Source organism: Petromyzon marinus, unplaced genomic scaffold, assembly GCF_048934315.1.
Source record: "Petromyzon marinus isolate PM22_M1 ecotype Great Lakes invasive population unplaced genomic scaffold, UKy_Petmar_22M1.pri1.0 PM_G_Scaffold_138, whole genome shotgun sequence".
NCBI classification, from domain to species: Eukaryota; Metazoa; Chordata; class Hyperoartia; order Petromyzontiformes; family Petromyzontidae; genus Petromyzon; species Petromyzon marinus.
Genome location: NW_027422693.1, coordinates 48,446 through 70,068, shown reverse-complemented (window position 1 = coordinate 70,068; position 21,623 = coordinate 48,446). Strand labels below are relative to the sequence as shown.

Here is a 21,623-nt window from a genome sequence, read left to right as displayed (position 1 = left end):
CGCACTTCTTCAACCGACACACGGGGTACTACCCCTTAACACATGAACAACCTATGGTGGTGGACCACCAGGCTATCTACACTAATTACACGGGAATTAGCTACGACGGACCGGACCCTGGCCGGGGTCCGGGTCCACGTGTTGGTGACTCTTGTAGGACGTAGATTCTTCAGGATGAACAACAGCAGCCGGTCCCTCTCGGGACCCGGCTTTTATCCTCTGTGGCGGGGGTGGCTCCGCCCTTGGCCACGACCACCTTCTGGAATCCTCTAGCGGGTTCCCGGCCCTGACACGTGACCACCCCTAGCCCCCACCTGGGGGCCCTGTGTACACTTTACTGGTCACGTGTCCTTCGTGGTCAAGTGCCATGGCCCTTGGTAACCCCATTCCCATGGCCAGCACTCTCACACCCTATCCTGTAGGGGTCGGCACCGCACGCAGAGCGTGGTGCCACTCAGCACTGTCAGACAGCGCTCACCATGTCCCTCACCACACACAGAAACCCACACACTCACCACACACAGAAACCCACACACTCACCTCACACAGAGACCCACAGACTTCAACACACAGAGACACACAGACTCACCACACACAGACACACACACAGACCCACAAACTCACCACACACAGACACACACAGAGATCCACAGACTCACCACACACAGAGACCCAGAGACTCACCTCACACAGACACACACAGATACACACAGACACACACAGACTCACCACACACAGAGACCCACGGACTCACCTCACACAGACACACAGAGACTCACAGACTCACCACACACAGACACACACAGACACTCACAGACTCACCACACACAGACACACACAGACTCACCTCACACAGAGCCCCGTGTCGGCATCTTCAGGCTGAGTCGACCTTGAGGAGGCCCAGACAGGGTTCAGATTTTTCCCGCCATCGCCGCCATTCGCCCCGACCGGAAGCGGAAGTAGAAGCTGGGGGTGGAGGTGGGGGTCGCCGAAAGAGGCGGGGCGGGAGGCGGCTTCCGGGGGCGTGGTCTCGCACTGGGACGTCACTCGGAGGGGCGTGGCTGACAGCACCGGTGACGTCGCAATCACCACGTGCTTCCTCATAGTTCGAGACAGGAGTGAAGGAGACGGCCGCTTCTCAAATTTCAGCTGCTTCAGCTTCATCATCTTCGTCCAACTTCTGCTGAAGCCATCCGTGCCAAACCTTTGACGAGGTGAGTGTGTGGGCTAGTGGTGAGTGTGTGGGTCGGTGTTGTGGGCTCATGGTGTATGTGTGGGTCCGTGGTCAGTGTGTAGATCCATGTTGTGGGTTCGTGGTGAGTGTGTCAGTCCGTCTTGTAGGTTTGTGTTAAGTTTGTAGGTCCGTGTTGTGGGTTATTTGTGAGGCTGGGTCCGTGGTGAGGATGTGAGTCCATGTGAGTTTGTGGTGATAATGTGAGTCCGTGTTGTGAGTTCGTAGTGAGGATGGGGGTTCGTGGTGAGGATGGTGGGTTCCTGGTGGGGGGACGTGGGACAGTGGTGAGGATGTGAGTTCGTGTTGTGACTCTCTACACCATCTCCACCCCCCTCCCACCCCCCCACTCACAGCTTTCCACACAGAGACCTTGGGGACTGCTGCGTGAGCAAAGCCACTCTGAGCATCAGCACCATGGAGGTACGCATGGGCCCCTACACTCGACTTACTAACACCACCAGCACTTACGAACACCACTAGCACTTACGAACACCACCCACACTTACGAACACCACCCACACTTACAAACACCACCCACACTTACGAACGAGCTTCCATGAAATATATATTTGTTTAACATCGACTTACAACTCGCACTTGCGAACCGAACCGTGGAACGATCCTCCGCGAGATGGAGTGAGTGTTTGTGATGCCTGTACACTACTCTGTGGCACCACGGTGGCTATGAGATGTTAACAACCTCACTTGGTATACAGGAGGTCGTGGGTTTGACCCCGACCCTGAGGCCTACTGTTTATTTGAAGTCTGTGTAGAGGAGCCTACTCCAATATTGTTTTTGTGTGTGTGTATGTGCGTGTAGACGAGCCAAGCTGGAGCGAGAAGGAGGCAGGGAGTCTCTGACAACACGTGGAGCGCGCTGTCAGCAGCCGGCACCGGCCCTATCCGCAGTAAATCGCCTCGAGGTGAGAACAGCAGTGAGCAAACATATCCATCGTTGAATGGGGGGAAGTCACTACCGCCATTTTGCATGGGGGACTTGACGGTGGCCATGTTGCTTAGGGGACTTTATGGCAGCCATGTTGCACGGGTGACTTCATTTTGGCAATTTTGCATGGGGGATGTCACGGCAGCCATGTAGCATGGGGTACATTACTATGGCCATGTTGCATGGGGGACATCACTCTGGACATGTTATGTGGGGGATTTCACGGTGGCCATGATGCATGGCAGTCTATAGGATGGCCACGTTGCATGAGGGATATCACAGCGGCCATGTTGCATGGGGTTGTCATGGTGGCCATGTGACATGGGGGATGTCACGGCAGCAATGTTGCGTGAGGGATGTAACTTCGGCCATGTTGCAAGTGGGACTTTTTTGGCGTGGTAGAATCGTTACTCGGTATAACCTTCGTGGGGACTTTGTTCATTGCCTGTTGCTGATGATGAGATGTACAGTGACCCGCTGATTTTATTTTTGTTTGCTCAATTGCGATCACTCGTCCAGGTGTGTGTGTGTGGGGGAATGTTGGTGCGGTGATGTGTGCATTGTGCTGTGAGCCCATTGAGAGAGGTTCACTTCCCTGCCACGGCTCACGTCACAGACGAGTCGATGTATCAAATGCTAGCGGGCATCCTTCTAGGTCAAGCTACGCCTTAAATAAGTATGTCGTGTGGTGCGTGAACACCAGCATTGGGGAGACGAAATCATTCCGATCTTCGTAGTGGTCATATCTGCCTTTGATTTTTTGTCTTGTTGGCTTTAATCGGTGCTTATTCTTAGCTCTTTCGGTAAAGTCACCTTCAACGTGACTTTACCGAAAGAGCTAAGAATATGAATTACTGCAGTCACGAAAGCTTTAAATCAAAATTTAATAGGTGCTTGTTAACACTTGCTGCTACAATGACTAAAGGGTGGGATTTTCTTGTGTGTGTAAGTGTGGTTACTTGGGTAGCGGTGGTGTAGCTGTGCTTTGAATAACCGCAGGAGCCCCGGTTCGATTTCCGGCCACGGCCAACATCGGGAACGAGTGATGTTGAACCGATTCAAGGAACCTCTCCTTGAGCTCGCCCGAGCTGAAATGACTGCCTGCTGCGGTGTGTAAAACATCGGCACTGGGGAAGACAAAAGCAGGCCAGGGGTGTACCCCGGGGCCACATCGCCACCACCGCGACGGTGTGGCGGTCTCAATAGGCGCTCGCCAATCACGTTTCACTTGTCCGTTGCTTGTACCCATCATCATCGTCATCGTCGTCGTCATCATCGTCACCGTCTTTCCCCCACCAACCCACTCTCTTTGTCCTCAGGTGCTGGAGCTGGTGTGAGGGGCCGCCCGCTGCAACGGCACTTTGCGCGGGGACCGGCCCGCGGCACCGTACGACGCACAACCCCGCCGCGTTCTTGGGTTCTTTCGGTAAAGTCACCACCATGTAGAATGAGAATAAAATAATAAAATAAAATAACACAATAAAATTCTCACAACGTTTCGGCCACAACACAAGTGGCCTTCTTCAGGTGAAAGGAACAGACCTGTAGGGACGACACATTCATTGAAGCTCTGTCGGCCCGACAGGTTTGTTCCTTTCACCTGAAGAAGGCCGCTTGTGTTGTGGCCGAAACGTCGTGAGAATTGTATTGTGTTATTTTTTTTTATCAATTTATTATTTTATTCTCATTCTACGTGGTGGTGACTTTACCGAAAGAACCAAGGAAGATGAATCCTTGCAGTCACGAAAGCTTCAAATCGAAACCCCTCCGCGGTCGAGCGGTGGGCACCGCCCACCGCCCGACCGCTCGACCACCGGCACAAACCAAGCCCGCCCCCCCGCATCACACGAAGACGTTTCCGCGAAACACAGCGGGATCTCGCCCTAGACATTGGGACGTCGGTTTCTTTCCGTGTCGTGTCTACGCAGCTGACGTCTACAACGCGGTCAAGATGGACATTTTTATTGTAAACCACGGGTAAGCGGAAACGCGGAGGGCAGCGATGGACCGAGCGCTTTACGACGCAGCGAGCCCTCCGGACGGGCGCATGCCCCACAGAATCAGATTCCGATTTGAAGCTTTCGTGACTGCAAGGATTCATCTTCTTTGGTTCTCTCGGTAAAGTCACCACCACGTAGAATGAGAATAAAATAATAAATTGATAAAATGAAATAACACGATAAAATTCTCACGACGTTTCGGCCACAACACAAGCGGCCTTCATCAGGTGAAGGGACGAGACTGTATGGAGGACAGCGCTGGAGCGAACACAGCCACGCTCACCTGATGAAGGCCGCTTGTGTTGTGGCCGAAACGTCGTGAGAATTTTATTGTGTTATTTTATTTGATCAATTCTATTATTTTATTCTCATTCTACGTGGTGGTGACTTTAACCGAAAGAACCAAAGAAGAGAATCAGATTCATATTCTTAGTTCTTTCGGTAAAGTCACGTTGAAGGGAAACAACAAAATAATAAAATAAACAAGCGATCTTTTTTATTTATATATATTTTATTATTTTGTTGTTTCCCTTCAACGTAACTTTACCGAAAGAACTAAGAATATGAATTACTGCAGTCACGAAAGCTTTAAATCAAAATAGAATCAGATTCGTTCATCAGGATGATTATTTATACACGGGAGGTATCCCATCGTTAATTTTTTGTTTTATATATATTTACAATTGTTAACAAATACGTAGAGTTTGATGAGACAAGTTGCCACTTACACGTGCCCGCGGCTTAATTTGTGTTTTCGATTCTATTTTGCCTTCTGAAAAAGAAATCTGCCCAACGAACCCCCCCAACAGGGAGTCCGTGCACCCCGGGTTAGGAGGCACTGCTGTGCACTGTAATTCCTGGTTTTACTCTATCATTCCGTACGATTGGCGCTGTGTCCGCATAAGTACATTAGACACACGCACGCACACACACCAATACGTGCGCTGTTTGAAATTGAAAATGTAATCGAGGCGGGTTTTTACATGTAAGTAAAAAAAAAGATACATTATTATTAGCATCAATGCAGATTAAAAAAAACACGTACGCACAGAATCTCTGTTCGAGTCGACATACGTGATCAAACACAAACTCGTCCGTCTGTCAGCTGGTCTAACGTGTCAGTGAGGAGGACCGGGTGTCGGTCACGCACACGAGAGTCGAGTCAGCCCTGGGGCGCCTCGCTCCCTGCCGCGAGCCACCATGGGGAGCCGTGGCATCGAGCGTGCGGCGTACGGGGGGGACCCGATGGCCCCTTGACCCCCGTACTCTTTGGTTCTATTCGGTAAAGTCACCACGTAGGTAAAAAAATAAAACAACAAAAATCACGACGTTTCGGCCATGATACAAGCGGCCTTCATCAGGTGAAGGGATCAGGCTGTCTCGAGGACAGCGCTGGAGTGGAACAGCCACGCTCAGACCGCGGACCTTTAAGCTTAAAGGTCCCTTCACCTGATGAAGGCCGCTTGTGGTGTTGTGGCCGAAACGTCGTGATTTTTGTTGTTTTATTTTTTGACCTACGTGGCTTTACCGAATAGAACCAAAGAGTATGGATCCTTGCAGTCACGAAAGCTTCAAATCTAGAATTCCTTGACCCGTATCGGTCAAAAATAACTTCCGTCACTGAAATACGACGCGACTCAAGATGCGTTAAACACGCCTTCCCCAAACTTCACAATGTTTTCAAAATCAAATAGTTTGGTGGTGGTGGTGGTGGAGGAGCCCACGTTGGCCTTTGGGCGCGTGTGCTTTCTCGGAGGCGCGTATTGAAGCAGACTCATCGCAACAAAGTGAACTTGGTTCTGTCTCTCACTGTTCAAATAAACCTACCATTAAAATTATGGACTGATCATTTCTTTGTCAGTGGGCAAACCTACAAAATCAGCAGGGCATCAAATACTTTTTTCCCTCACTGTATACACACACACATATACACACACATATATACACGGCTGGTTGGGTGGGTGAGTGGGGTGTTTGTTTTTGGCATCATCCGAGCAAGTGCTTTGGCGCGCGGCAGTCACACACACAAAAGACAAAAGATCCCCCGTGTAGCCTTAACAGACTGTAGGGGCAAGTGCTGTTAGCGAGCAGCACCTATGAAGACCGGCACGGCACACGAGGGGGTGGGTGGCCAGCACCACGCCCGACCGCCTTTGTCTTTCTCTCCGGGCGGCGCACGATTCTGCTCGCAGCTCCTCACTCACTCTCAGAACTCATCAATTGTATTCGCGCGGCTCTTAGCTTCTCGCATCTCTTATCGCTCATCGAAATCCTTGACTCTGCAAAGCGACTTAAACTATCAGGGTAAATGTAGAATGAAACTTTCAGCGACGCTGTCGGTCAGCACCTAGCAACACATCACCCCTCTCCTCTGCAAGACTAAGTTGCATGATCCTTTGTCCTTGCTTATATGTGAAACGACTTCGTGATATATAAAAAAATCACGACTTCGTGATATTTTAAATATTTTTTTATTCACAGTCTGTTCAAGGCTACACGGGGGATCTTTGTCTTTGTGTTGGGTGCTAACAGCACTTGCCCCAACATTCTGTTCAGGCTACACGGGGGATCTTGGTCTGTGTTAGGTGCTCACTAACAGCACTTGCCCTAACAGTCTGCTCAGGTTATACGGGGGATCTTTGTCTTTGTGTTGGGTGCTAACAGCACTTGCCCCAACATTCTGTTCAAGGCTACACGGGAGATCTTTGTCTTTGTGTTAGGTGCTCGCTAACAGCACTTGCCCCAACAGTCTGTGTGTGTGTACACTGTGTGTGTGTACACTCTGTGTGTGTACACTGTGTGTGTGTATACTGTGTGTGTGTCCACTCTGTGTACACTGTGTGTGTATACACTGTGTCTGTGTGTACACTGTGTGTGTGTCCACTCTGTGTGTGTCCACTCTGTGTGTGTGTACACTGTGTGTGTGTGTACACTGTGTGTGTACACTGTGTGTGTGTGTACACTGTGTGTACACTGTGTGTGTGTACACTGTGTGTGTGTACACTGTGTGTGTGTTTACACTGTGTGTGTGTAGTGGGAGGCACAGGTGGTGCATTGGCCAGTCATCTCAGTCAGTCGACCCATGGCATCTTTTCATCAATTTATTATTTTCAATTTATTATTTTTACTTGTTACGAATTTTATTAAAATGTTAATTTATTATTTTTATCTTTAATTCTGTTTATTTTTTGTTTTCTACCTACGTGACTTTACCGAAAGAACCAGGAATATGGTAGCGCATTCTCAAATTTGTTGCAGAGGTTTAAGGTTCAAACCCGACAGGCACACCTGCCCACCCCAGTAACATTCACCACAATATGCGCAGTCTGCTTAACAGCGGATGTCAAACATAGTATTGTGTCACCCAAAACGCACAGGTCATATTGCGTGTTGGTGTCACGGTCAAAATTGTGGTAATTCCAGTAACATTATCCAGAATCTCCACAAGGGAGATGACGCGTCAATGATCGCCCCCTTACCGACAGACTCATGCCCACGTGCAGGCCGGTGTAGGGCCACCTTGTGCCACACAGGGGCAGCTGCCACTTAGGGGCACCCTTCGATTGTTTGGGATGAGATTCGATACGAAACACCGAGTAGGCAAGCGACTTATGAGTGCAAATATGTTGTGTATAACGTAGTGAATCGATAATAGAAGTTTTTGGGTTTCATCGCATAAATATATAAATGTTGTGTCGTTAAAACCCGCCACCACCCGACACAGCCAACTAGTAAGGGTTGTCACGTAAACAGAACGTGCCAATTCGTCACTAGCACAGCACGAGTGTATAGTGTAGTGTATAGTGTAGTGTATATAGTAGTGTATAGTGTAGTATATAGTAGTGTATAGTGTAGTGTATATAGTAGTGTACTAGCACAGCACTAGCGTGTAGTGTATAGTGTAGTGTATAGTAGTGTGTAGTGTATAGTTTATGGTACTAGCACAGCACTAGTGTGTAGTGTATAGTGTAGTGTATAGTGTAGTGTACTAGCACAGCACTAGTGTGTAGTATAGTGTAGTGTATAGTAGTGCATAGTGTAGTGTAGAGTAGTTTAGTGTAGTGTACTAGCATAGCACTAGTGTGTAGTGTAGTGTATAGTGTAGTGTTCTAGCACAGCACTAGTGTGTAGTGTAGTGTATAGTGTAGTGTATAGTATATTGTACTAGCACAGCACTAGTGTGCAGTGTAGTGTTTAGTGTACTAGCACAGCACTAGTGTGTAGTGTAGTGTACTGTGTAGTGTATAGTGTAGTGTACTAGCACAGCACTAGCGTGTAGTGTAGTGTATTGTGTAGTGTATAGTGTAGTGTAGAGTAGTGTATAGTGTAGTGTACTAGCACAGCACTAGTGTGTAGTGTAGTGTATAGTGTAGTGTACTCGCACAGCACTAGTGTGTAGTGTAGTGTATTGTGTAGTGTATAGTGTAGTGTACTAGCACAGCACTAGTGTATAGTGTAGTGTACTGTGTAGTGTATAGTGTAGTGTACTAGCACAGCACTAGTGTGTAGTGTAGTGTATAGCATAGTGTATAGGGTAGTGTAGAGTAGTGTAGTGTATAGTGTAGTGTACTAGCACAGCACTAGTGTGTAGTGTAGTGTATAGTGTAATGTATAGTTTAGTGTATAGTGTAGTGTACTAACAGAGCACTAGTGTGTAGTGTATAGTGTAGTGTACTAGCACAGCACTAGTCTGTAGTGTAGAGTAGTGTAGTGTATAGTGCAGTGTATAGTGTAGTGTATAGTGTAGAGTATAGTGTAGTGTACTAGCACAGCATGTGTAGTGTAGAGTAGTGTATAATGTAGTGTATAGTGTAGTGTATAGTAGTGTAGTGTATAATAGTGTATAGTGTAGAGTAGTGTATAGTGCAGTGTACTAGCACAGCACTAGTGTGTAGTGTATAGTGTAGTATATAGTGTAGTGTACTAGCACAGCACTAGTGTAGTGTATAGTGTAGTGTAGAGTAGTTTAGTGTATAGTGTAGTGTACTAGCACAGCACTAGTGTGTAGTGTAGTGTATAGTAGTTTATAGTGTAGTGTAATAGCACAGCACTAGTGTGTAGTGTAGTGTATAGTATAGTGTAGAATAGTTTAGTGTATAGTGTAGTGTACTAGCACAGCACTAGTGTGTAGTGTAGTGTATAGTGTAGTATACTAGCACAGCACTAGTGTGTAGTGTAGTGTATAGTGTAGTGTACTAGCACAGCACTAGTGTGTAGTGTAGTGTGTAGTGTATAGTGTAGTGTACTAGCACAGCACTAGTGTGTAGTGTAGAGTAGTGTAATGTATAGTGTAGTGTACTAGCACAGCACTAGTGTGTAGTGTATAGTGTAGTGTATAGTGTAGTGTAGAGTAATGTATCGTGTAGTGTACTAGCACAGCACTAGCGTGTAGTGTAGTGTATAGTGTAGTGTACTAGCACAGCACTCGTGTGTAGTGTAGTGTATAGTGTAGTGTATAGTGTACTAGCACAGCACTAGTGTGTAGTGTAGTGTATAGTGTAGTGTAGAGTAGTGTATAGTGTAGTGTATAGTGTAGTAGTGTGTAGTGTAGTGTATTTCATACAGCTGCGGGGACATGCCCCTTGCACTGCACACAATTTTTATAATCATGTAATGACTGGCTCCGACACGGTAAAGACTTGAAGTTTGTTTATTAATAAATATTCGGCACAGACTTGTTCCTCTATCTCTCTCTCTCTCTGCGGATGTCCACCCGCGCTCACCCCGCTCACCAACACGCCGCCGGCTGACGGCGCGCTGGGGAGCGGCTGAGCGGCTGGAGGTCTCGCCGCCACGTGGCCGGCGGAGATGGCGGGGCAACAGCAGCGATGGGGAGCTCCTCTCGATCTTCAACACCGACCCCTAACGTTGCTGTGCCCCCGGCTTATATTCGCTCCGCGGAGGCTAAGCCCCGCCTCTGGCCACGCCCCTCTTGGAACCTTCGGGAACGTTTCAGAGGCTTCCCTGGTGGATCCTTTCACCCAGATGTAATACCCACTATAGATAAACACAGCCTGTATAAGGTAATTCAGTTCGATCCTCCACACATTTCGAACCGCTTTTAATGAACGCACGCCCAGTGTCAATTGTGGCATTCGGCAAAGGTAACTTTAAACCTAATGTCAAAATAATTAACGTCCACAAACAAACGGTAACCATCGAACGAGGAAGGACACCAGTTCAATCCCTGGTTGGGGGCTGACTCAGCCCAACATGTCTACAACAACTCCACGTCCGAGGCCCGAACGCAAAAAGACGGAAACCTCCCCAGGGTTCCACGTGGAGACCTGGGGACACTTGGAGGCATTTTGACACCACTCACCACCCCCGCACGGTGCGATGCTGAGACGCTTGGAGCAGGCCGCACACACCCCCCTCCATCCTCCCCTTCCTCCCTCCCCCCTTCCCTCCCACCCCTCTCTCCCCTCCCTCCTCCCCTCCCTCCCTTCCACCCCTCCCCTCCCTCCCACCCCTCTCTTCCCTCCCTATCTCCCTCACCCACTGCTCGTCCCTCCTGACCCCCCCCTCCCGAATTGATGATACGGGTTCCATCTCAGCGTCATTGCCTGTCGCAGTTGCTCCATCCACTCACGCCCCCTCCGACCCCTCTCCCCGCCCCCCCCTGCACCCCCTCCCTCCGCCCTCCCTCCTCCTCCCCCTCTCTCCACCCCTCCCCCCGCTCCACCCACCCTCCTCCCTCCGCCTCCTCTATAACCCCCCCTCCCCCAACTCTGCTCCCTCCACCTCTCCCCCCGCGCCCCGCCGTGCCCCCCCCGGCGTGTCTCCATGCCTCCTCCGTCGGGTTGAAGTGGACGTTCCGCCCCCGGCTGGCGAGCTCCTGTAGCTCCCGTCGCCTCTCGACAGAACTCCGATGCCGCGAGAACTGCTCCCTCAAGAACACCTCGCGCTCCATCGCAACCCTCGCCTGCTCCACCGCCTCCCTCTGCCTCACCCGTGAGTCCCTCCTCGACTCCCTGTTGCCTCCGGCCCCGCCGCTGACCCCCCGCCCCCGGCCCTCCCTGTCCGGCGGCCGCTGCTGCCCCCTGTCGGCGTCAATCAGCTGCCTTAGCCTGTCCGAGATGTCGGAGATCCTCCCGCGGTTGACTTCTCCTCCTCGACCTCGGCCCCTCTCCATGGCCGGCGGTTGTCACCGGTCGGATTCTTGCTCGGCCCCTCCTGTGCCGTCACAGCAACCATCGCGGCCGTCATCGCCTCCAACACCGTCACCTCTGCGTGGGTCTCTGTAGGTCTCTGTGAGTGTGCTGGTTTCTGTGGCTCTCCGTGGGTCTCTATCAGTGACGTGCGGTGAGGTCAATGGCTGGGGGAGGCACTGGCTGGTGTCAGAGCCAGATTCACACACTGAGGGGGGCGTGGCCTCACTGATGTGGGCGTGGCCTCACTGAGGGGGCGTGTTAGACACGTCCCCCTCAGTGAGGCAGATGTGAGAGCTGCCTCCCCTGGTGCTTTTTCATTGCAGTTTCACGACGAGACCAGCGGCCCTACATATCTTTATACACACACGTGAAATAAGTTACCTGGAGTATGGAAGGCGAGGACATGAAATGAAGGGGTCTACAAACATTACATTGGTGACATACTGAGATAGTAACAAGCACGCGCTTTTTGCCCACGCTCCATCCAGTTACTGAGGGGTTGCGCAATCAGAGGGGAGGCTGAGCTCGTCGCTGCCTCACCACTCGTCTCTTCCTGTATTTGCAGCGGAGCTCCGCAAATTTGGCGATTTTGACTCTAAAAATGATTGGAATCGTACAGAAATTACATTCATAACACACATCAGTGGAAAAATCTTAATATTTATTTTATTGGATTATTCTTTATTTTTACTTTTCATAACAGCTGTTTTCATTGAAGTATCACAGGTGAGGCTCTGCCTCCCTTGCCTCCCCTGACCGCACGTCCCTGGTCTCTATGAGTGTGAGTTTCTGTGGGAATGAGTCTCTGTGGGTAGCAGTGGGTCTCTATGAGTGTGGGTTTCTGTGGGTATGGGTCTCTGTGGGTAGTAATGGGTCTCTATGAGTGTGGGTTTCTGTGGATATGGGTCTCTGTGGGTAGTAATGGGTCTCTATGAGTGTGGGTTTCTGTGGGAATGGGTCTCTGTGGGTAGCAGTGGGTCTTTATGAGTGTGGGTTTCTGTGGGTATGGGTCTCTGTGGGTAGCAGTGGGTGTCTATGAGTGTGGGTTTCTGTGGGTATGGGTCTCTGTGGGTAGCAGTGGGTGTCTATGAGTGTGGGTTTCTGTGGATATGGGACTCTGTGGGTAGCAGTGGGTCTCTATGAGTGTGGACATTTGTGAGCATGGGTCTCTGTGGGTAGCAGTGGGTCTCTATGAGTGTGGGTTTCTGTGGGTATGGGTCTCTGTGGGTAGCAGTGGGTCTCTATGAGTGTGGGTTTCTGTGGGTATGGGTCTCTGGGTAGCAGTGGGTCTCTATGAGTGTGGGTTTCTGTGGGTATGGGTCTCTGTGGGTAGCAGTGGGTCTCTATGAGTGTGGGTTTCTGTGGGTATGGGTCTCTGTGGGTAGCAGTGGGTCTCTATGAGTGTGGGTTTCTGTGGGTATGAGTCTCTGTGGGTAGCAGTGGGTCTCTATGAGTGTGGGTTTCTGTGGGAATGGGTCTCTGTGGGTTGCAGTGGGTCTCTATGAGTGTGGGTTTCTGTGGGTATGGGTCTCTGTGGGTAGCAGTGGGTCTCTATGAGTGTGGGTTTCTGTGGGTATGGGTCTCTGTGGGTAGCAGTGGGTCTCTATGAGTGTGGGTTTCTGTGGGTATGGGTCTCTGTGGGTAGCAGTGGGTCTCTATGAGTGTGGGTTTCTGTGGGTATGAGTCTCTGTGGGTCGCAGTGGGTCTCTATGAGTGTGGGTCTCTGTGGGTATGGGTCTCTGTGGGTAGCAGTGGGTCTCTATGAGTGTGGGTTTCTGTGGGTATGGGTCTCTGTGGGTAGCAGTGGGTCTCTATGAGTGTGCGTCTCTGTGGGTATGGGTCTCTGTGGGTAGCAGTGGGTCTCTATGAGTGTGGGTTTCTGTGGGTATGGGTCTCTGTGGGTAGCAGTGGGTCTCTATGAGTGTGGGTTTCTGTGGGTATGGGTCTCTGTGGGTAGCAGTGGGTCTCTATGAGTGTGGGCATTTGTGAGCATGGGTCTCTGTGGGTAGCAGTGGGTCTCTATGAGTGTGGGTTTCTGTGGGTATGGGTCTCTGTGGGTAGCAGTGGGTCTCTATGAGTGTGGGTTTCTGTGGGTATGCGTCTCTGTGGGTAGCAGTGGGTCTCTATGAGTGTGGGCATTTGTGAGCATGGGTCTCTGTGGGTAGCAGTGGGTCTCTATGAGTGTGGGTTTCTGTGGGTATGGGTCTCTGTGGGTAGCAGTGGGTCTCTATGAGTGTGGGTTTCTGTGGGTATGGGTCTCTGTGGGTAGCAGTGGGTCTCTATGAGTGTGGGTTTCTGTGGGTATGGGCCTCTGTGGGTAGCAGTGGGTCTCTATGAGTGTGGGCATTTGTGACCATGGGTCTCTGTGGGTAGCAGTGGGTCTCTATGAGTGTGGGTTTCTGTGGGTATGGGTCTCTGTGGGTAGCAGTGGGTCTCTATGAGTGTGCGTCTCTGTGGGTATGGGTCTCTGTGGGTCTTTGTAAGTATGGGTCTCTGTGAGTGTGGGCATTTGTGAGCATGGGTGTGGGGCCTTACGTGGTGAAATGAAAATTATCGTGAGGCGATGTATGATGATTATGCGTAATCTAAACTGTTTTTTGTGTGTATACATAAACTGTATATCATGTATATATGAACTGTATATTATGTATATATAAACTGTATATTACGTGTATATAAACTGTCCGCACCAGGGACAGCTCCAAGCGAGGAGTGAGGAGCACGCTGGGGCCTTCTTGGCGTTGATTCAGCGACGGAGAGCCGTGGGGAGGGAGGGGGTGAGATGGGGAGAGATGAGAGAGGGACATCGAAAGAGAGAGATGAAACATCTCCTGCTGCTACTTTTGCTGCGTCTCCCCTTAAACTCATACAGGAGACTACACATTATAGTGGTAGGACACAGTACTACTACTACACAGTACTACTACTACACAGTACTACTACTACACAGTACTATTACACAGTACTACTACACAGTACTACTACTACACAGTACTATTACACAGTACTACTACCACACAGTACTATTACACAGTACTACTACTACACAGTACTACTACACATCACTACTACACAGTACTACTACTACACAGTACTACTACCACACAGTACTACTACACAGTACTATTACTACACAGTACTACTACTACACAGTACTACTACTACACAGTACTACTACACAGTACTACTATTAAACAGTACTACTACTACTATACAGTACTACTACTACACAGTACTATTACTACACAGCACTACTACACAGTACTACTACTACACAGTACTACTACTACACAGTACTATTACTACACAGTACTACTACTACACAGTACTACTACACAGTACTACTACTACACAGTACTATTACTACACAGTACTACTACTACACAGTACTACTACACAGTACTATTACTACAGAGTACTACTACACAGTACTACTACTACACAGTACTACTACACAGTATTACTACTACACAGTACTACTACACAGTACTACTACACAGTACTATTACACAGTACTATTACTACACAGTACTACTACACAGTACTACTACACAGTACTACTACTACTACACAGTACTACTACTACACAGTACCATTACTACACAGTACTACTACACAGTACTATTACACAGTACTACTACTACACAGTACTACTACACAGTACTATTACACAGTACTACTACACAGTACTACTACTACACAGTACTACTACACAGTACTATTACACAGTACTACTACACAGTACTACTACTACAGAGTACTACTACTACACAGTACTACTACACAGTGCTATTACACAGTACTACTACACAGTACTATTACTACACAGTACTACTACCCAGCACTACTACACAGTACTACTACTACACAGTACTACTACTACTACACACGCCAGCTCGTGACGTCTACTTAGTAACACTTGGCCTGCTGAGTCTCTGTTTCTGTCTCTGTCTCTCTCTGTGTCTGCCTCTCTCTCTGTGTCTCTCTGTCTGTCTCTTTCTCTATCCCTGTGTCTCTCTCTGTGTCTCTCTCTGTCTCTTTCTCTATCCCTGTGTCTCTCTCTGTGTCTCTCTCTCTGTCTGTCTCTTTCTCTATCCCTGTGTCTCTCTCTGTCTGTCTCTTTCTCTATCCCTGTGTCTCTCTCTGTCTGTCTCTTTCTGTATCCCTGTGTCTCTCTCTGTGTCTCTCTGTCTGTCTCTTTCTCTATCCCTGTGTCTCTCTCTGTATGTCTCTTTCTCTATCTCTGTGTCTCTCTCTGTGTCTCTCTTTGTCTGTCCTTTTCTCTATCCCTGTGTCTCTCTCTGTGTCTCTCTCTCTGTCTGTCCCTTTCTCTATCCCTGTGTCTCTCTCTCTCTCTGTCTGTCCCTTTCTCTATCCCTGTCTCTCTCTCTCTCTTTCTCTATCCCTGTGTCTCTCTCTGTGTCTCTCTCTCTCTCTGTCTCTTTCTCTATCCCTGTGTCTCTCTGTGTCTCTGTCTGTCCCTTTCTCTATCCCTGTGTCTCTCTCTCTGTCTGTCTCTTTCTCTATCCCTGTGTCTCTCTCTCTCTGTCTGTCCCTTTCTCTATCCCTGTGTCTCTCTCTCGGAGGCGACGACGAGATGGTGACGACGATGGACGTGAGTAGCACGACGGGCAATCATCCCACTTCCCAGCAACAGCCACGAGGTCCCACACAGGGGCCCCTCCTGGACTCTCAGCGAGGCCACGCCCCTCCCCGGCCACGCCCTCCTTCTGGAACCTGCGAGCGCCCTTCCCGATTGGCTCCCTCTGTGACTTTTATCCGAGATGTCCCCCTCTCAAGTTTCTACCGTGGCCTGCAGGCGTCAGTAGTGGCGTCGCAGGCAGCGCTATGCCACGCCACTCGCAAAGGTTAAAGGTGAGTACTTAACAATAATGACATTTTGATTTAAAGCTTTCGTGACTGCAGGGATTTATATTCTTGGTTCTTTCGGTAAAGCCACCTGCACGTAGAAGGGAAACAATAAAATAATAAAAATATAAAACAATAAAATTCTCACGAAGTTTCGACTGCAACACGAGCAGTCATCATCAGGTGTTTCCCTTCTACGTGACTTTTACCGAAAGAACCAAGAATAATAATGACATTGCCAGGCATCTTAATTTCTTTGGGAGTACTCCCTCGGTGATTTAATATTGCTCGAAATAGATTGGTTTAATGTGGTTCATTAAGGTCCAGGTAATGACTACGCTTGCTGTACGAGTTACAAATCTGTTATGAGTGGCTAATGCTGATTTGTTTTTACGTGGATTAAATGCACACAGCAGCCAGTGCAAAGGCGTTTTTTTGTACAAATACATTTTGAAGTATATATAGTATGGCCAATTTAAACACTGCATAAAACAAATTATAAGATTAATGCCTTTTAATGTTAATGAATGCAAAGGAAAAAAGATCAAAACACAGTGTTTAACCATTCGGTCTCTGATACATTTAATGTTTAGTTATGAAATCGGCTCAAATCTATCAATATATCAATAGTTACAATTCCTGTAAGTTTTAAACTATTATACACTGCAAGTACATCAAGTGAAGGTTGGTTGAATACTGTAGTTAAAATTTTTGAAGATTTTGGTTGAGGTTTTATTTTGAACAGTACAATCGTGTTCATCAACCAATCAACAGAGAGCCGCTCTATGGGTATCTCGGTAAAGTCAAGTAGGTAATAAAATAATTTAAATTAAAACAACATTTTATCTTATACCTACTACGTAACTTTACCGAAAGAAACTAAGAGTGTGGATCCCTGCAGTCACGAAAACTTCAAGTCGAGATTATTATTATTGTTGCTGATACAGCTGACCCTGGACTTTCAATATCCCGGGAAAGGATTCGAGACTTCCCCGGACGTCGGCAAACGCGAACTTACCAGGAAGAGAAACCGGGACAGGTGGCAACTCCAAGTGGAGCGCCCCGCGACAATTACCGACCGCGCGCGCGGTCGGAGCGAGCGACTGGCGGCGCGTGGGCGGGGCTTGGTGACCCACCCGGACTGTACCACCCCGCTGGACGTTGTGGGGGGGGGGCTGGCAGTGCCCTGCCCGACAATGGGTCTCGGTGGTCACAATTTACATTTAGAGATGGGATCGGCCAAGTTCGGCTTCCCCCCCACCCCCCACCGCCCACCGCCGCACCCCCTCCACTTTGTATCGGATACGGTGAGTTCAGCTCCTGGCTAAGTGACTCAGTGCCCAGGTCGACTGCCGCCACTCTGCTGCGTCATTAAAATCGTAAGCCCGGCCAGGTTCAAGTCCTGCTCTGGAGAGGGGGTGGTGTTGACTCAGCCCATCATCATCATCATGCCTCGGTGGGAGTGGTCGATAAAATAGGTACCTATTAGGTGGCACGTGACTAGTAGCCACCAGGGCCATAGAAAGATGCGGGCTGGATGTTTTATGCCGGGTGAACAATTATGATGCCGGATCATCGACGCATGCAGAGAGAATCGAAGCCCCGGGCAAATTGTAGCTCGTGGCGAGCGGACACCGTGGACCCTAGCGACTGGGTCGCGACTGATTAATGAAAAGATTGTGGGGTCATTAGGAAGGATCACAGGGAGGTGGTGAGGATGGGTCTGGTAGGACGGGGAAGTGGGAATTGGAGCGAGTGGACAGTGTGGGGGAGGGGTTCATTGGGGTCTTGGTTTTGTGGGGGGGGGGGAGGTATGGGCGAGGCGGGGGGGGCTGTAAACAGCCCTGAACCAGTGGTGGAAACTCCACATTACTATGGTGGGGGGCGAGTAACCCCACGGATTATCAAACCCGGAGATCTGCGTTGGGTCTTTCACATCCACTACCACCTATGGGCACACGACCCTGCCACGTGGGGGCGGACCCTGCCACGTGGGGGGGCGGACCCTGTCACGTGGGGTGGGGGGCGGACCCTGCCACGTGGGGGCGGACCCTGCCACGTGGGGGAGGACCCTGCCACGTGGGGGGGGCGGACCCTGCCACGTGATGCGCGTTCGGTCGACCTCACGGCCACATCGCGTCACTGTGTCACGTGAGAACTTTGTGCTATAGAGTCACTAAATATACTGTTATAGAGTCACTAAATATACTGTTATAGAGTCACTATTAATACTGTTATAGAGTCACTATTAATACTGTTATAGAGTCACTATTAATACTGCTATAGAGTCCCTATTAATACTGTTATAGAGTCACTATTAATACTGCTATAGTCACTAATAATACTGTTATAGAGTCACTATTAATACTGTTATAGTCACTATTAATGCTGTTATAGTCACTATTAATACTGTTATAGAGTTACTATTATTACTGCTATAGAGTGACTATTAATACTGTTATAGAGTCACTATTAATACTGTTATACAGTGACTATTAATACTGCTATAGAGTCACTATTAATGCTGTTATAGAGTCACTATTAATACTGCTATAGAGTCACTATTAATACTGTTATAGAGTCACTATTAATACTGTTATAGAGTCACTATTAATACTGTTATAGAGTCACTATTAATACTGCTATAGAGTCCCTATTAATACTGTTATAGAGTCACTATTAATACTGCTATAGTCACTAATAATACTGTTATAGAGTCACTATTAATACTGTTATAGAGTCACTATTAATGCTGTTATAGTCACTATTAATACTGTTATAGAGTTACTATTATTACTGCTATAGAGTGACTATTAATACTGTTATAGAGTCACTATTAATACTGTTATACAGTGACTATTAATACTGCTATAGAGTCACTATTAATGCTGTTATAGAGTCACTATTAATACTGCTATAGAGTCACTATTAATACTGTTATAGAGTCACTATTAATACTGTTATAGAGTCACTATTAATACTGTTATAGAGTCACTATTAATACTGTTATAGAGTCACTATTAATACTGCTATAGAGTCACTATTAATACTGTTATAGAGTCACTATTAATACTGTTATAGAGTCACTAATAATACTGTTATAGAGAGACTATTAATACTGTTATAGAGTCACTATTAATACTGCTATAGAGTCACTATTAATACTGTTATAGAGTCACTATTAATACTGTTATAGAGTCACTATTAATACTGTTATAGAGTCACTATTAATACTGCTATAGAGTCACTATTAATACTGTTATAGAGTCACTAATAATACCGTTATAGAGTGACTATTAATACTGTTATAGAGTCACTATTAATACTGCTATAGAGTCACTATTAATACTGTTATAGAGTCACTATTAATACTGTTATAGAGTCACTATTAATACTGTTATAGAGTCACTATTATACTGCTATAGAGTCACTATTAATACTGTTATAGAGTCACTATTAATACTGCTATAGAGTCACTATTAATACTGCTATAGAGTCACTATTAATACTGTTATAGAGTCACTATTAATACTGATATAGAGTCACTATTAATAATGCTATAGAGTCACTATTAATACTGCTATAGAGTCACTATTAATACTGCTATAGAGTCACTATTAATACTGCTATAGAGTCACTATTAATACTGTTATAGAGTCACTATTAATACTGTTATAGAGTCACTATTAATACTGTTATAGAGTCACTATTAATACTGTTATAGAGTCACTATTAATACTGTTATAGTCACTATTAATACTGCTATAGAGTGACTTAATACTGCTATAGAGTCACTATTAATACTGCTATAGAGTGACTATTGATACTGCTATAGAGTCACTATTAATACTGTTATAGAGTCACTATTAATACTGTTATAGAGTCACTATTAATACTGCTATAGAGTGACTATTAATACTGTTATAGAGTCACTATTAATACTGTTATAGAGTCACTATTAATACTGCTATAGAGTCACTATTAATACTGTTATAGAGTCACTATTAATACTGCTATAGAGTCACTATTAATACTGCTATAGAGTCACTATTAATACTGTTATAGAGTCACTATTAATACTGCTATAGAGTCACTATTAATACTGCTATAGAGTCGCTATTAATGCTGCTTTAGAGTCACTATTAATACTGTTATAGAGTCAATATTAATACTTCTATAGAGTGACTTAATACTGCTATAGAGTGACTATTGATACTGCTATAGAGTCACTATTAATACTGCTATAGAGTCACTATTAATACTGTTATAGAGTCACTATTAATACTGCTATAGAGTCACTATTAATACTGCTATAGAGTCACTATTAATACTGCTATAGAGTGACTATTGATACTGCTATAGAGTGACTATTAATACTGCTATAGAGTGACTATTAATACTGCTATAGAGTCACTATTAATACTGCTATAGAGTCACTATTAATACTGCTGTAGAGTGACTATTGATACTGCTATAGAGTCACTATTAATACTGTTATAGAGTCACTATAAATACCGCTATAGAGGGACTATTAATACTGCTATAGAGTGACTATTAATACTGTTATAGAGTCACTATTAATAATGCGATAGAGTGACTATTAATACTGTTATCGAGTCACTATTAATACTGCTATAGAGTCACTATTAATACTGCTATAGAGTCACTATTAATACTGCTATAGAGTCACTATTAATACTGCTATAGAATCACTATTAATACTGTAGAGTCGATATCTACTGCTATACAGTCAGCATGTACTACTGTACAGTCCATTAATACTGCTATACAGTCAGCATGTACTACTGTAGAGTCGATATCTAATGCTATAGAGTCAGCATGTACTACTGTACAGTCCATTAATACTGCTATAGAGTCAGCATGTACTACTCTAATCATAGCAGGTACCACCACTTTCGCTTGCCCTGCTCTAATCATAGCAGCTTACACCACAGTATGCATGCACTGCTGCAGGGAAAGCAGGTACCACCACACTATGCACTGCTGTAGTAATAGCACGGACCACCACAGTCACTATGCACTGCTGAATTAATAGTGCTCAGTTGTGGCGAGAGTGCAGAGTTTCTCACATCTGCCCAGTGTGCTCATGACCGGCTCCGGTTTAACACCAGAGTGTGTGAGGACGGGTGAGACATCCTCTAACACAAGTGCGGCTACGCTTTTTTTTGGTCACGCTGCACAATGGTGCCGATCGCCGGGACTGGTTTACTACGGCCTTTGGAGCGGCTTTGCCAGTTTCGCCAGATCGGCTCAGGACCGCTGGATAATGTCGGATGATAATCGTGTGGTGACGGATAATCGATGACGATCGACGGTGTCTCGAGCTGAATGCGGTGCCCAACGTGCGACATTGGTTGACGCGCGGCCGGCCAACGCGCCGTCTAAATCCGCGTCTCTCT

The 21,623-nt window shown here is 47.0% G+C and overlaps 1 long non-coding RNA gene across 1 annotated transcript; it reads left to right on the top strand.

Annotated features, from left to right (window-relative positions):
- Positions 1-1,473: 1,473 nt before the first annotated feature.
- LOC142910079 (uncharacterized) lies at positions 1,474-6,018 on the top strand. The gene is made up of 3 exons (XR_012932733.1): positions 1,474-1,654; positions 2,055-2,157; positions 3,500-6,018. It is a non-coding gene; the product is annotated as an uncharacterized LOC142910079 (long non-coding RNA).
- Positions 6,019-21,623: the final 15,605 nt, after the last annotated feature.